Genomic DNA, 13,369 nt, shown 5'->3' on the forward strand with positions numbered 1-13,369 from the left:
CAGGTAACCGTAAATTATTCCCTACTAGTCCTTTAAAGGGAACATGTCACCAGCATTTGGAACTTTTGACCGCAGCGGCCAGCGAGGGGTGAGTAGAGTTCAATAGGTGAAATGCTGGTGACTGGTGCCCTTTAAAGAGGCTCTGTCATCCCATTATAAGGCCTCATGCACACGACCGTAGCCATGTGCACGGCCGTGATTTCCGGGTCGGCCGGCCACGGAGTGACAGCCGCGGCCATTATTTTTAATGAGCCCGGGCTCCGGGTCCATGCACGGACCGTGAAACACGGTTGTGTGCATGGCTGCATAGAACTGAATGGGGCCGCTATTCTCTCGTGGAATTTTGGGGGAGGTGATGGCTGGAGGTGATGCCTATTCATTGTCAGGACACTTCAGTAACGTTAATGTGTGAGTAAGTGACTGCACATAGTGATCTAGCTAGATCACTATGTGCTGTGTAAATGAATGGAGAGAAGTGCATGACGCTGATTGGTCACTGATTGGTCAGCGTCATACACTCCTCTTTACAACGCCCACTTGGTCAAAAAGTAAAACACGTCCAGTTGTCCATTAAGAAACTCATTAGCATAAAGCTAAAATAGGTCATAACTCCGTGAAAAACCACTGTTGTTCTCTATATTACAGCGCCGATCACATCATGTACAAGATAGGGCACTTATAATCTGGAGACAGAGCCTCTTTAAGTGAATTCTTGCCACACAGCTGCTAAACCAGTAGGGGGCAGTGCAGGGAGAAGATAGATAAGGAGTATTATAGCTGACCTGGGAAGTCCTCAGTCTGCAGAGGAGTAGCTGATCGCTTAGGGCACTATAGAAGAGGGGGGGGGGGGGCAATTTATGCACTTTAATTTTTCAAACCTTAAAAAAATTCTGCCTTTAATTTTTTTAACCAATCAGTGTTTCCCCACTGTTTAATGAATGATTGATCATGTTGAACTTCTGGGACTGAGGGTGGTGGAGCGCGTTCTGAAACCGACACCTTGGGCCTCATTAGAGCAAAGTGCGGAGCCTGTACAGTGGCACACGGAGTCTCTGCGGTACTATGTGCTGCTTCCGTATGGCGGAGCTTCTAGAGGAGAATACCTCTGTAATATGGCATCCCATGTAACATGAGGACAGCAGATCAGGTATCAGTCATGATCGGTCATTAGAATATACAGGCCATGACTTGCTTCTGTGTGTTTAGCAGCCAAAAAAAGCCACTCGAAATTCACGTTCTGTACACGGTGGGTGTGAACCCAGTCTTACACTATATACCACATATACAGCAGCATGGTGTATTGCAATCTCCCGATGTGACAAGTGAGCATGCTCGGCTACCTCCCATGCCACGCTCACATGCAGTCTCCTCTACTCATTTCCACTTTCCTCCTGGCCTGATCATAGAGACGGGGGCCACGGATCACAGGGAGACGGGGGCCACGGGTCGCAGGGAGACGGGGGCCACGGGTCGCAGGGAGACGGGGGCCACGGGTCGCAGGGAGACGGGGGCCACGGGTCGCAGGGAGACGGGGGCCACGGGTCGCAGGGAGACGGGGGCCACGGGTCGCAGGGAGACGGGGGCCACGGGTCGCAGGGAGACGGGGGGCCACGGGTCGCAGGGAGACGGGGGGCCACGGGTCGCAGGGAGACGGGGGGCCACGGGTCGCAGGGAGACGGGGGGCCACGGGTCGCAGGGAGACGGGGGCCACGGGTCGCAGGGAGACGGGGGCCACGGGTCGCAGGGAGACGGGGGGCCACGGGTCGCAGGGAGACGGGGGGCCACGGATCGCAGGGAGACGGGGGCCACGGATCGCAGGGAGACGGGGGCCACGGGTCGCAGGGAGACGGGGGGCCACGGGTCGCAGGGAGACGGGGGGCCACGGATCACAGGGAGACGGGGGGCCACGGATCATGGGGGGCCACGGATAACGTGTTGTAATGGAGTTCCTTGTTCCCACCAGAGGAAATGATTCTGGGGGTCAACCCTTGATGGGTTATTTGTGCGTCAACCCATTAGAAATAGACCCTAATGGTAAGTGATTGACTCAAGTCACCTCCAAATGGGGTTGTCTTCTGCTGGACCTTTGAGGCCATGTTGTTTTTTGCGTCTGAGGCTCGGCCCACTGGAGGATTCTCTGGTTCTTTACCGAGCATGCATGAATCCCCTGTCCTGGTGATCAGTGGGGGTCACAGCGTTATTAAGTAGTAGCAGCAGAAAGAGAGTAATTACCTGATCATATTTCTTATTGATGGTTTATTTACTTGTACTATTTAATTATGTCCTTACTCAAAACCATGAATGTGAACAAGCAGTACTGCAGTGTAAAGCATGAGGGAGGGACAGAGTAGCAAGCTGAGCCTCTGAAATCCACCTCCTGTCTCAAACATGGAGTAATTTCCTCCAATGGCACTGCAAGCATAGTATACAGGATAATACCTGCGAACTCAAAAGATGTAGCAGAGCTAAGATTGTGTCAGAACTGTGTGAAAGAGATGGGTGATAAATGTATAAACCTCACGATAACTAAAACAGGGGTCCCGAGCCCTATTTCCGTGTTCACTGCACCACCGCAATGACTAGTTTGAATGGTGTTGTGGTCACGCATACGCCCTGCTGCTCCGTTCAATGTCTATGGGGCTGCGGTGACATCGGAGTACAGCGCTTGGCTGTTTCCGTCAGCCCCATAGACATTGAATATGTATATAAGTAATAAACCTTCACAAAAAGCCGCTACATGACAAACTCAGCACTGCTACATCAGTATCCTCATAAAAACAAATCAGAGCGTTTTTTCTATCTTGTATATTTATTTTTGTATTTCCTGTATATGCCCTGCGTTGTCTTAGTGTATGTGTGGTACATCTAGTGATCTAGTCTTCTCCTATGTCTTGTTTATAGGTGATCGCTCGGGATCGGTTTACGCCGCGTTCATCTAAACAGTAAGTGTCGTTACATTTTATATATTTGCTTCTGCAGAATCTTCTCTACAATTTTGTCCATGACATCACGGGTGACATCATCACACACCGCTTCATGGCTCAATAGTATCAGGGGTGTAATGAATTAGTCTGGCCAGCAGATGTCCCCACACATAGCCTGAACAGACCTGTTGGCAGTAACCCTGGTCATACTATATGCCTGCGGCCCCCAACCTATGGTTTTTACAGCAGTTGTGAGCGCCCCACTTCTATATAAGCTTAGATACGGCTCTATGATTCAGGTTGCTGCCCAAACCATGTATCTAAATACCCTTGCAAAGGCAGCTTGTTGACACCCCACCTTTGTACCCAGGGCACCACCCTCCCTCAGCTACACCCCTGCATATACAGTGGGTGACTTGCCTAAAATCATCTCCATCACAATGTATACAGCTAAGGGGAGCCTGACATTGACCTGAGGTCACACACAAGTCACTTTACAGGTTGCGTTTTCACAGCATGAATCCAATTCTATGCACATGGCGTATAGGGATCCGCTACTAAAGGTAAGTCTAGGTGATGTGATTAGACCGAAATGTGTCCCAAAAACCACATCCATCTAATACTGAATAACTGATCATTGTGCGCTGCAAAATGTGCTGGATGATGCATGGAAATAAATGACTGTTCACACTGTATGCAGAACATGTCCACTTGGAAGTGCACACACAGATCATATCATTACAAGAAGGGACTAGCTGTAATCTGTGGGGAAAATAATAATGATACTGGACTTCAGAGCCCATGATCATGTGAGAAGCTGTGGTTTATTAGTCCAGCCTCCTGAACACGGGTTCTCTAACCCCATCCTGTCCAGTGAGGTGGCCGCTGACTACTTCATCTTGATGGAGAATCGGTGCAAAGGTGGCTGAGAATTTGGAAGTTCCATAAACAGCTCAGCACTGATTTTCCGCCTGAATACAGCGATCGCCTCACCAGACGGGACAGGGAACCAACCTCCGTTCGATAGATTGGTGTGGGTCCCAGAGCTGGGACCTGCATCTATCAGACCAGAGGTGTAACTCTAAGCTCCGGGGCCCCAATGCAAAATCTATAACAGGGCTGCCACCTACCATATATCATTTCTAATATTGGTGTCTTATGTAGCTGAGGGGCTTTTGAGCCCCCCCCCCCCCAGGCTCCTGGGCCTGGGTGCGACTGCTACCTCTGCACCCCCTATAGATATGCCCCTGTATCAGACATTGATGGCTCCCTATATGCTAATATGATGTAGTTAGCCTGCGGGGTGGAGAATCGTGAGAGTAGTTCACGCCCTGATGGCTAAATTCTGAACATTTGCATAGAGGGAGCCAAGACAACAGTGGGCCGTATCTGTGGAGCAGTGCGGTCCAGAAATAACAAAACAAAAACAGCGCTGGAATCGGGGCGACCGTGTTATTCAGGTCAGTTAACCGGTTCAAGTTGTATGACCGTGACAGGTCATCTTTAACCCCTTCCCACATTTTCATGTACATGCAGGTCATGGGAAGGGTCACCTTCCTGCATTATGTGATGGTGATCGCATGGGCACAGAAGTTGAGCCGTGGGGCCCCGGCTGTGACTGACAGTTGGGCTCCCGCTGCAACGGCTGAGAAATAAGAAACCTTCCAGCTCAGCCGTTTAACCCCTTAAATGCCACGGTCAATAGCGACGGCGACCTTTAAATCTTTAGACAGGAAGAGGGGGCTCCCTGTGTCACCCATCGGTGGCCCGCGACTGCGATTGACGGCCTCCGACGGGTTATAATAAAAAAGCAAACACAAAATGTATATACAATGTATAGAAGAAAGGAGGAATTATTCCATTGGTATAACCATGTATTTCTCTTATGTATATACAACAATGTTGTTTGCTAACAAATCCTATTCATTGACGACTGATAATTTTGTGCAGCATCTCTTATAGATGCTGCACGATCCCCATCATACATACAGGAGGGGGCGGTCAGCCGTGTCCACCTCTCCGGTCTCCTCTCGGTGGTATGCTTGTTTGTCCGCCAGTATATGCCAGAGATATAGTGGTGCGTTAGGCTACTAGCTAAGCCTTATGGCTGAATGAACGGTCCCTAACCTACTACAGTTGCGTCCTGACGCGCGTTTCGCCGAGAAACTTTCGGCTTCTTCTGAAAAATATAACTCGTCCTGCAAAATTCAAGCCTTCATACGGCTATGTCAACGGATAAATAAAAAAGTTCTAACTCTTGGAATGTGAAGATGAGAGAAATAAAAGAATGCCTGGTCGTTAAGGGGTCAAACATTTAATTATACAATGTCGTTTATATGCGCTGTGCTTAGGCCTCATGCACACGATCGTAGTGGTGTGCACGGCCATGATTTGGGGCTCGAACGGCCGGGGAGTGTCACCCGCGGGCCGCCCGCAAACCGCGGGTCGTGCGTTCATTTCTATGAGCCTGGACCGCAAAATACAGCTGTGATAAGACATGTCCTATCTTTTTGCGGTCCAGGCTCCTGGGCAATGCACGCACCGTGGAAACCATGCATGGGCCGCAATTCACCCGCAAAAATACGTTTGTGGCCTTAGTATTGTATTTAGTAGTTTTATATCATTGAACATCTAAAGCAGTTACGTCATCTGTATCCTTTGCTTGACAATACATTAGCGACTATTTGAACCAAATATCGGGTTAGTTTTGTGAAGATTGAGAAATTTGCTGTCACTAATGGAAATAAAAACGGCATCCTAAAAATTACATAAAATATTGCAGTTTTATAGTTCGCCACCTGAGGGCAGCAAATCATAATGAAACATTGCTGTCACATACTATTTGTGCGTTTTAATTTTTGCCACTAGGTGGAGACAAAGGCCCATAACCTTGGTAATCTATAAATGTAAATGGCATCATTCATTGTGTCAGAGCTGAAAGAATTTATTATTTATTTATTTATTTCAGTTACTTATATAGCGCCAACATATTACGCAGCGCTGTACAGAGATCCTCTTTTACTGTCCCCATTGGGGCTCACAATCTAAATTCCCTATTGGTATGTTTTCAGGGTGTGGGAGGAAACCGGAGTACCCGGAGGAAACCCACGCAAACACAGGGGTTCTCCATACAAACTCCATGCAGATGAGATTTCACAGCCCAAGTCCTCCCCATTATATACAGAATGTTTCATACCACTGAAATGAAAATCTAATTTAGGGACTTGCTAATTATTATTATTAACCTCTATATGGCTGTACTATTTATACTTTTCAATAAAACATTTTGGACAGACCAGTGCATTAAGGCGTAGCAGCATAGACTTTTGTGGAATGATGGATTAAATTATTATTACACTTATATATAATCTATAGGAAAAAGTGGCAATCTTCTACTCCAGAGCTGCATTCACAATTCTGCTGGTTGTTATTGGAAACTGTCAGCAAGTTTGTTGTCAGACACCCCCTCTTAACAGCATAACTAAGCTCCTATAACGTAGGGGGAATTAGTTTTTCTACACACGATTGCTGAACATTGCCAGATGTGAAGAGAACGCTTCCCAGTATACAAATCATCATACACTGAGCGAGCAGGGAATGCTGGGGGATCTCTGCTCTGAAGACTGCAGAATTGTGACTGTAAGGACGAGTTCACACTTGGCAGACTAGTCGCAGATACTTCTGTCCCGTGCTGCAGAGACAAACCCATTCAGATATATGCAAAGGATTTTTTCAGTCATTTCTGTAACAAACCTGCCGCGTTATAATGCTCTTATTAAAGGGGTTGTCCACTAGCGGACAACTGATGACCTACATCCGGTGTATACAGTAGACTCCGCATATTGTGCAGCTTGTCATCTGTCGCTGCTTCCAGCGGTCCATCTGCCGGGCATGGTTGTGTTGTCTTAGCCCACGGTCTGCCAGCTGTATTTTCTGTGCTCCAGCGCCCAAACTCTCAACCCGCCCACCACTTGCCAGTTCTGCGCTCCAGGCCCCGATGAGAGGAGACCATTATTTATATCCCAACTATTTCAATCCTACTTTACCCCCCAACCCCCTTCTGCTTTTCCTCTCAAACAAACGTGTTGTGTTAGTAGCCGTCTCTGCAGGACAAAGTGTGCGTTTGTCTCCCCTCTGGGAAGAAATGAAAGAGACTCTGTCTCCTCCGCACCATGCTGGGACCTCCACTCTTTATACTCTGGGCTCTACAGGACAAATGCTATCTGAGGAGACATAGAGACCCTCTTCAGTGCAGAAAGGGGGGCTTGTTCTGATGGTCCTGAACTAGGAGTGAACATTAGGACAGAGGGTCTGTGTCCCGGCCTTACAATGGGCTGAATTATTACAGCCCCAGCCTGGGAAGGGGGAGAAGCAGAGCATTCCCATTATTAGAGGAGGGGACTATGCCAATCAATTACAGACAGATGCCCTACTTCCTTCTGTAGTGTTTTTTTGGGGGGTTTTCAAAAGGACGCCATTCTTTCCAAAGCATCTCTGCTATTTGTACTCATCGTTGCGGAGATCTGCCGAGTCTCACTGTGCGGAGGCCAGAAATGACTGTATGGTGTTACTACACTTAGGCTATGTTCACACGAGGTATTTTGCAGAGTTTTTTGACGCGGAAACCGCGTCGCAAAACTCGGCAAAAACGGCCCGAGAACGCCTCCCATTGATTTCAATGGGAGGCGTCGGCGTCTTTTTCCCGCGAGCAGTAAAACTGCCTCGCGGGAAAAAGAAGCGACATGCCCTATCTTCGGGCGCTTCCGCCTCTGACCTCCCATTGACTTCAATGGGAGGCAGTGAAAGCGTATTTCGCGATGTTTTATGCCCGCGGCGCTCAATGGCCGCGGGCGAAAAACGGCGCGAAAATCGGCGTACAGGGAGAGGAATATCTTCCTCAAAGTTCCAAACGGAATTTTGAGGCAGATATTCCTCCCCCAAAATACTCCGTGTGAACATAGCCTTATTGCTATTCTAAATCCTGGTGTTCACTTATACATGGCATAGCTGCTATCCTTACCAGAGCTACAATGTGCCCCTCTCACTTTACCATAAAACTAAGGGCGAAGCTGCTATATGAGATAAACAGCTTGGATTTCAGACCGATAAACTCTTCCTGCACTGATACATTGCAACAAACCTGCATAAGGAAGATTTGTATGGCTGACGTCACAGAGGAGCACCGAGAGCTCACCGCTGTATATTTGACGATTGTTAAACCTGTACTTTGAAAGAACTTCTCCCTGTAGACCTTGTAGGCTTTGTTCACACAGAGCAGATTTGCTGCCGATTTTGCATGCATTTTTTTTAAGCCAAAACCGGGAAGGCAACCTAAACAGAAGTAGCATATAAAGTGTCTCCTCTCCTGAATCCAATTCTGGTCTTGGCTTAAAAAAGCCATCAAATCTGGATTGTGTGAATAAAGCCTACAAGTGTTTTTCCACCGTCTTTATATTTCACCTGAAATTGCTCCATTCCCTACAAGTTAATAGTTATTACAAATTCAACAAATTCTTCATGAGTGAGTAAATGTTACAACACCGCCGAGGTAGAAGTGGTGACTCAGGCCGACATCCCTCAGGGGCTGTGTAAAAGGAGAGACCTGTACTCCAGTAAAGCCGCCCGTAGGACTCCCGAGGATGCGAACGTCACCATCCGCAACAGGAAGGTGCGCAAAATACAGCTCCATCACCAGCATGGAGTATGTACTGGAAGTGCTATAAAAATATGGCCGCTAGCCGTAAAAATGGGTCTAGTGGTAAAGTGATAAAGGACCTTAAAGGGGGTGCCGAGTTTAGAAAACCCTTTGTCATACACCCATTAGGGAATTCTGAGTTAACAGAGGGGGTCCCCTGTTCAGGATCCCCATCTCTTGAATATGAATGGTCACTGTGTAATGTTTAATTTCTCCTGTGGTGGCGCTTCAGGGAAATTAGACACATACCACCAGGTTTCCTTACAGATCACCGCTGATCGCTGGGGTTCCCAGCAGGTGGACAGTTTGTGATCAGCTTGTCGAGGGACCCCCTAGAACAAGTAGGGATCATCCAAAGCGACAAAACTTTACAAGTGAGACCACCTCTCCTATCAGTGCCTCCTGGTCGTTCTACTGCAGCAGTTACCGTATGTCCACCTATTCAATGATGGAGACTTTTCCCTCCTGCCCAACCTGACATTGATGGACTGCTGCTTGGTTCTACATACAGTAGTCCGATATGGTGTTACTCTTCTGTCTTGGTTGTTTCTTAGTTGGTACTTTGTATGTTTTTGTTAACTTTAGGTCAGGTACTTACATACGTGCTAACATTTCAAGCCCCGCCTGGAACGCCTGAGAAACGCCCCTTCACCTGACATTAGCATAAAATCCACCCTCAAAAATCGTTCCCTTTAAGGCGTTGTATCAGCATTACTATTTTCGAAAGGAAGCACTGCATTAAAGGCGTCATCTTTCCGTAGTGTGGGACCCCCAAACTGGAGATTATTGCAGGGCCTCCTGCTGCCCATAATTATCTGTTATCGCCAGGGGAACCTCAAAATAAATACTCAGGATTATGTTGCGCCAATCAACAGACATCCATCAATTTCAGTGGACACGGTAGTCCTCTGTGCTTAACTTCGGTGGGGGTCCCAAGGGATGAAAACGAAGGAGCTTCTATCGGCAGAGACGGGCTATAGACTGTAATGTATTCTCATGACCTGTATTTGTCTCTCCCAAGACACAGCGGACAAAGGACCACAGTGTCTGAAGACCTCGGCTCCCGTACCTCCACCAGTGACAATTGGGGCACCAGAGCAAAAAAATTGGGGTAAAGACTTGCATGTTTGTATTACATAGATGGAATCCAGTGACTGGCCAAAGCGGATCACCCCTCTAAGTTACTGAAACATAAATGACGGTCTGTCACAGTGTGTCTGCGAAACCATAGAAGCAGTGCCTCCCTATGACGGCTGTCTACAGTTATGGGCTGATGTAGAGCGATCATTAGTGATGTATTGTATACACTCAGTACAGTGGTGACTAATAGGTGGCTTTAGTTGCTCTTTAAACTGGTATTATCTCTTAATGCTCCCATCCCCTTTCTACAATCTCTTACAATAAAAATTAAGCTCTGGTTCACACCCTGTCACTTTCATTGACAAACCTGTCAGCTTCAATATCCTGATATTGTGAACCTTGTACAAAACATTGCAAGTGCTGAGCCTGTGTGGTGGGATGAACACCTATATAATGTGCATGGACTCAATGGGGCAGATGTACTAATCGTGTCCTAAATTCAGACCGCTCACAATTAGACTAGAAGTGCCCAATTTACAGTGGATGATCAATTTTTTGGATGATCCATTGTTTGGATGATCCATTGTTTGGATGATCCATTGTTTTGGATGATCCATTGTTTTGGATGATCCATTGTTTTGAATGATCCATTGTTTGGATGATCCATTGTTTGGATGATCCATTGTTTGGATGATCCATTGTTTGGATGATCCATTGTTTGGATGATACATTTTTTCGCACCTTATGTCTCCCTTTTATACCTCCTCTTGGTTGGATTATTTGAGTGGGCCAAGACTTTGTTAAAAGATATTCACCTGTCCATCGCTCTCATCACACTGGATGCCAATCGCTTGTTGGGTCCTCACGTTACACAGGCCTAGTTGTCACATGGTTCTTGGTAATGGGTGATCAGCACCTTCGTGGTGAGGTGATTTAAAAACCAGCTCCAGGTGTAGCTGGCCCTTGATCGACAATCACGGTTTGCCCCTGTCTACACCACCCTTGACCAGCATACAACAAGTTTTGGCTCTGTTCACACCGGTATCATGCCTTCCATTGGATCCCAGTGGTTTATAATGGGATTGTCAGGTTTCAGCAGAGCACGCTATTCAAGGCCATTGGAGGACAATGTAAACTTGACAGAATTTAACACCGATGGGAATGTTATCCAGATCGTCATGCCACCCCCCCCCCCCCCATGCCTAGTGGGCCTTGGCATCAGCCACAGTTGGTCTAGTGCTGATATCAGTCTTGGATCCAAACTTTATCAGACATCCTAGCTAAACTTTCCGGGTTGCTAGATATTATCACTATAATCTGCATTATTCCATAATGATATTTTGGTTTATAAGTATCCAGACAGTAACAACTTCCATAGACCTCAATACAAAATAAGCCAAAAAGGGGGAGAACATTCCCGATCCTTTTTTTACGCTGACGTGCCATCGGGTGTCAGTCAGCAGGCACCCATACAGATCGGGCGATCCTGTTAATATAAGGAGACTTTTCTCTACTGTGCATGAGAACAATCAGTTCTAGAGATTTACACTCGACGGTCACATGAGCTTGTGGCACCTGCTGAGTTTCGAGGGTCCCCAGCTACACATTCGCCTTCCTATTTCTTTCATCCGGTCTCTTTAAGATGGATAAAAACTTCCATATCTTTTTACTTTGGTGATGTAAAGGCCTAGGCTGACCACTAAAGATCAATCTCCAAACACAGAGCAGCTTAGAGGACCTTCCCGGACTGACAAAAAAACTTCTGTGCTTGTGTAAGAAGTAGAGTAAGAGAGTTAGTAGCCTGAAGTCCTGGGTACGGGCTCTCACATTGCTGGTGGTGCGGTCATCCGGGTGAAAGGACCAAATTATGACCCATCCTATCCCAGAGCATGGCAAATAATGACTGCAGTGTGTCCAGAACGACGTCATTTAAAGAGGACCTGTTAACTCTCCTGACATGTGTTTTAGTAAATGCTTTATTCCCTGTAAAATCACAATTCTTACCATTCCTCATTAATTCCTCCTAGAAATGTGTTCATAATTGACAACTCTTACCATTACCCTTGTCAAATGGGCGTGTCCCTACACACTAAGACTGACCATGTCCAGCTCAGTCTGTGTAGGGACACGCCCCCAAATTTGCAGGAGGAATAACAGCGGAACAGTTCAACGCAGAGTTCTAAGAAAATATGTTCCAGAATTGTTGTTTTATGGAAAATACAAGTATTTCCTGAAACAGATATGTCAGGAGAGGTGACTGATCCTCTATAAAGGGGTTGTCTACTGTGGACCGCTGCCTGTTCTATACCCTATTGGGGCTTGTTGAGCGAATACGGGGGTCCCTTTTATTGTGTGACTCTGGAACCCTGTGTCCCACGAAAAACAATGAATGTGATCGGCACGGTTCCCCCATAGGTAATGGCTAATGGTGGGGGCTCCTATCTGCAAGATACTATTCTAATCCACATGCAATCTATTGCTCTCTATTGTCAGCCATTTCAATCGTGCAGAGGCTGACTATAGTGTTCTTCAATGGGATGAGAGACCTGAATAGAAGCCCCCAGAGACCTGCACATCCCTTGGTATGACTGATATTAGGCGCGCCACTTGTATAAATTGGGTTTAGCACTAGATGAGATTTCTAGGTAACGTACAGATCTGTCCGGACACCTTGGAAAGTTGTAACTGACCGAGCAAACGACCCATTGCGCCGCTTCTGTGACACCTGAGCAGGACGCACGCAAGGAAATTCTTCTGGTGATGGAGAGATAAAGGTGCGGTGATCAGAGTATAGTGACCTTTCCTTCTGGAATAATATGGCTGATAATGCTCCTTATCTCCAATACTCAACCATCATAAAGACTCCATTGTGTTGTCTTCGGGCTCATTCAGACCAACGTGAATAACGTCCTTGTGCTGCGCATGGAAATCACGCACAGCACACGGACCCATTGATTTCAATGGGGCCGTTCACACATTTTTCACGCAACGAGAGTCCATTGCGTGAAACTCGCTGCATATCCTATATTGGTGCGTTTTCACGCACCTACGCGCCCATTAAAGTGAACGGGTGCGTGAAAACCACACGAATGCACATCAGTGTGCGGTGCGTGATTTGCACATAAATTCAATTGAAACGGAAAAAAAAAAAAGATGTGCTTTGCGAGTACGTGAATAAATCCTGCCACTCGCAAAGCACACTGATGCATAACGGAACACAAAGACCGGATACACACGCGTGAATCTGATCCGCTGGTGTGAAGCCTTAGGGGAAGCGGTTGCATATGTCGGCTATCAATCGTTGACCATGTAACAGAGGGCAGGCGTCGGAATATCTTCTATAGGGAACCCTCGCATCATACATGGGATCAGTAATGGATTTGGCTGCAGTGTGTACAGACATCTGTTCCCGGTCTTTAAGCCTCGATTCTCCATGTGGGCTCTTGACATTGGCTCAAAGAGTTGTTGTCTAGACAAATGTAGAGTCTTAACCCTTACAGCACCGCACAGGCAGAGAATGGATCCGGTGGTGGTGGGCAATGTGGTAGAGGTGGGACTACCGGCGCAAATCACATGTTTGCCTGACCTTGAATAGCGGGCTACTTGAAAGGCAAAGATCTCAAGCAGTCGGAGTCTCGGAGCATTGCTGCCTGTTCCAGTTATTGTGGCG

At 47.1% G+C, this 13,369-nt stretch overlaps 2 long non-coding RNA genes across 2 annotated transcripts in view; one reads left to right on the top strand and one right to left on the bottom strand.

The window, feature by feature from the left end:
* The window catches only part of LOC142665926 (uncharacterized), a 133,425-nt gene that overhangs the window by 118,102 nt on the left and 1,954 nt on the right, over positions 1–13,369 (bottom strand). The window lies entirely within an intron of this gene.
* Positions 1–13,369, top strand: part of LOC142665927 (uncharacterized) — an 80,271-nt gene that overhangs the window by 1,458 nt on the left and 65,444 nt on the right. Inside the window, exon 2 of the long non-coding RNA XR_012851602.1 lies at positions 2,902–2,942. This is a non-coding gene — a long non-coding RNA (uncharacterized LOC142665927). The remainder of the gene's footprint in view (positions 1–2,901; positions 2,943–13,369) is intronic.

Source organism: Rhinoderma darwinii, chromosome 13 (genome assembly GCF_050947455.1).
Source record: "Rhinoderma darwinii isolate aRhiDar2 chromosome 13, aRhiDar2.hap1, whole genome shotgun sequence".
Taxonomy (NCBI): Eukaryota; Metazoa; Chordata; class Amphibia; order Anura; family Rhinodermatidae; genus Rhinoderma; species Rhinoderma darwinii.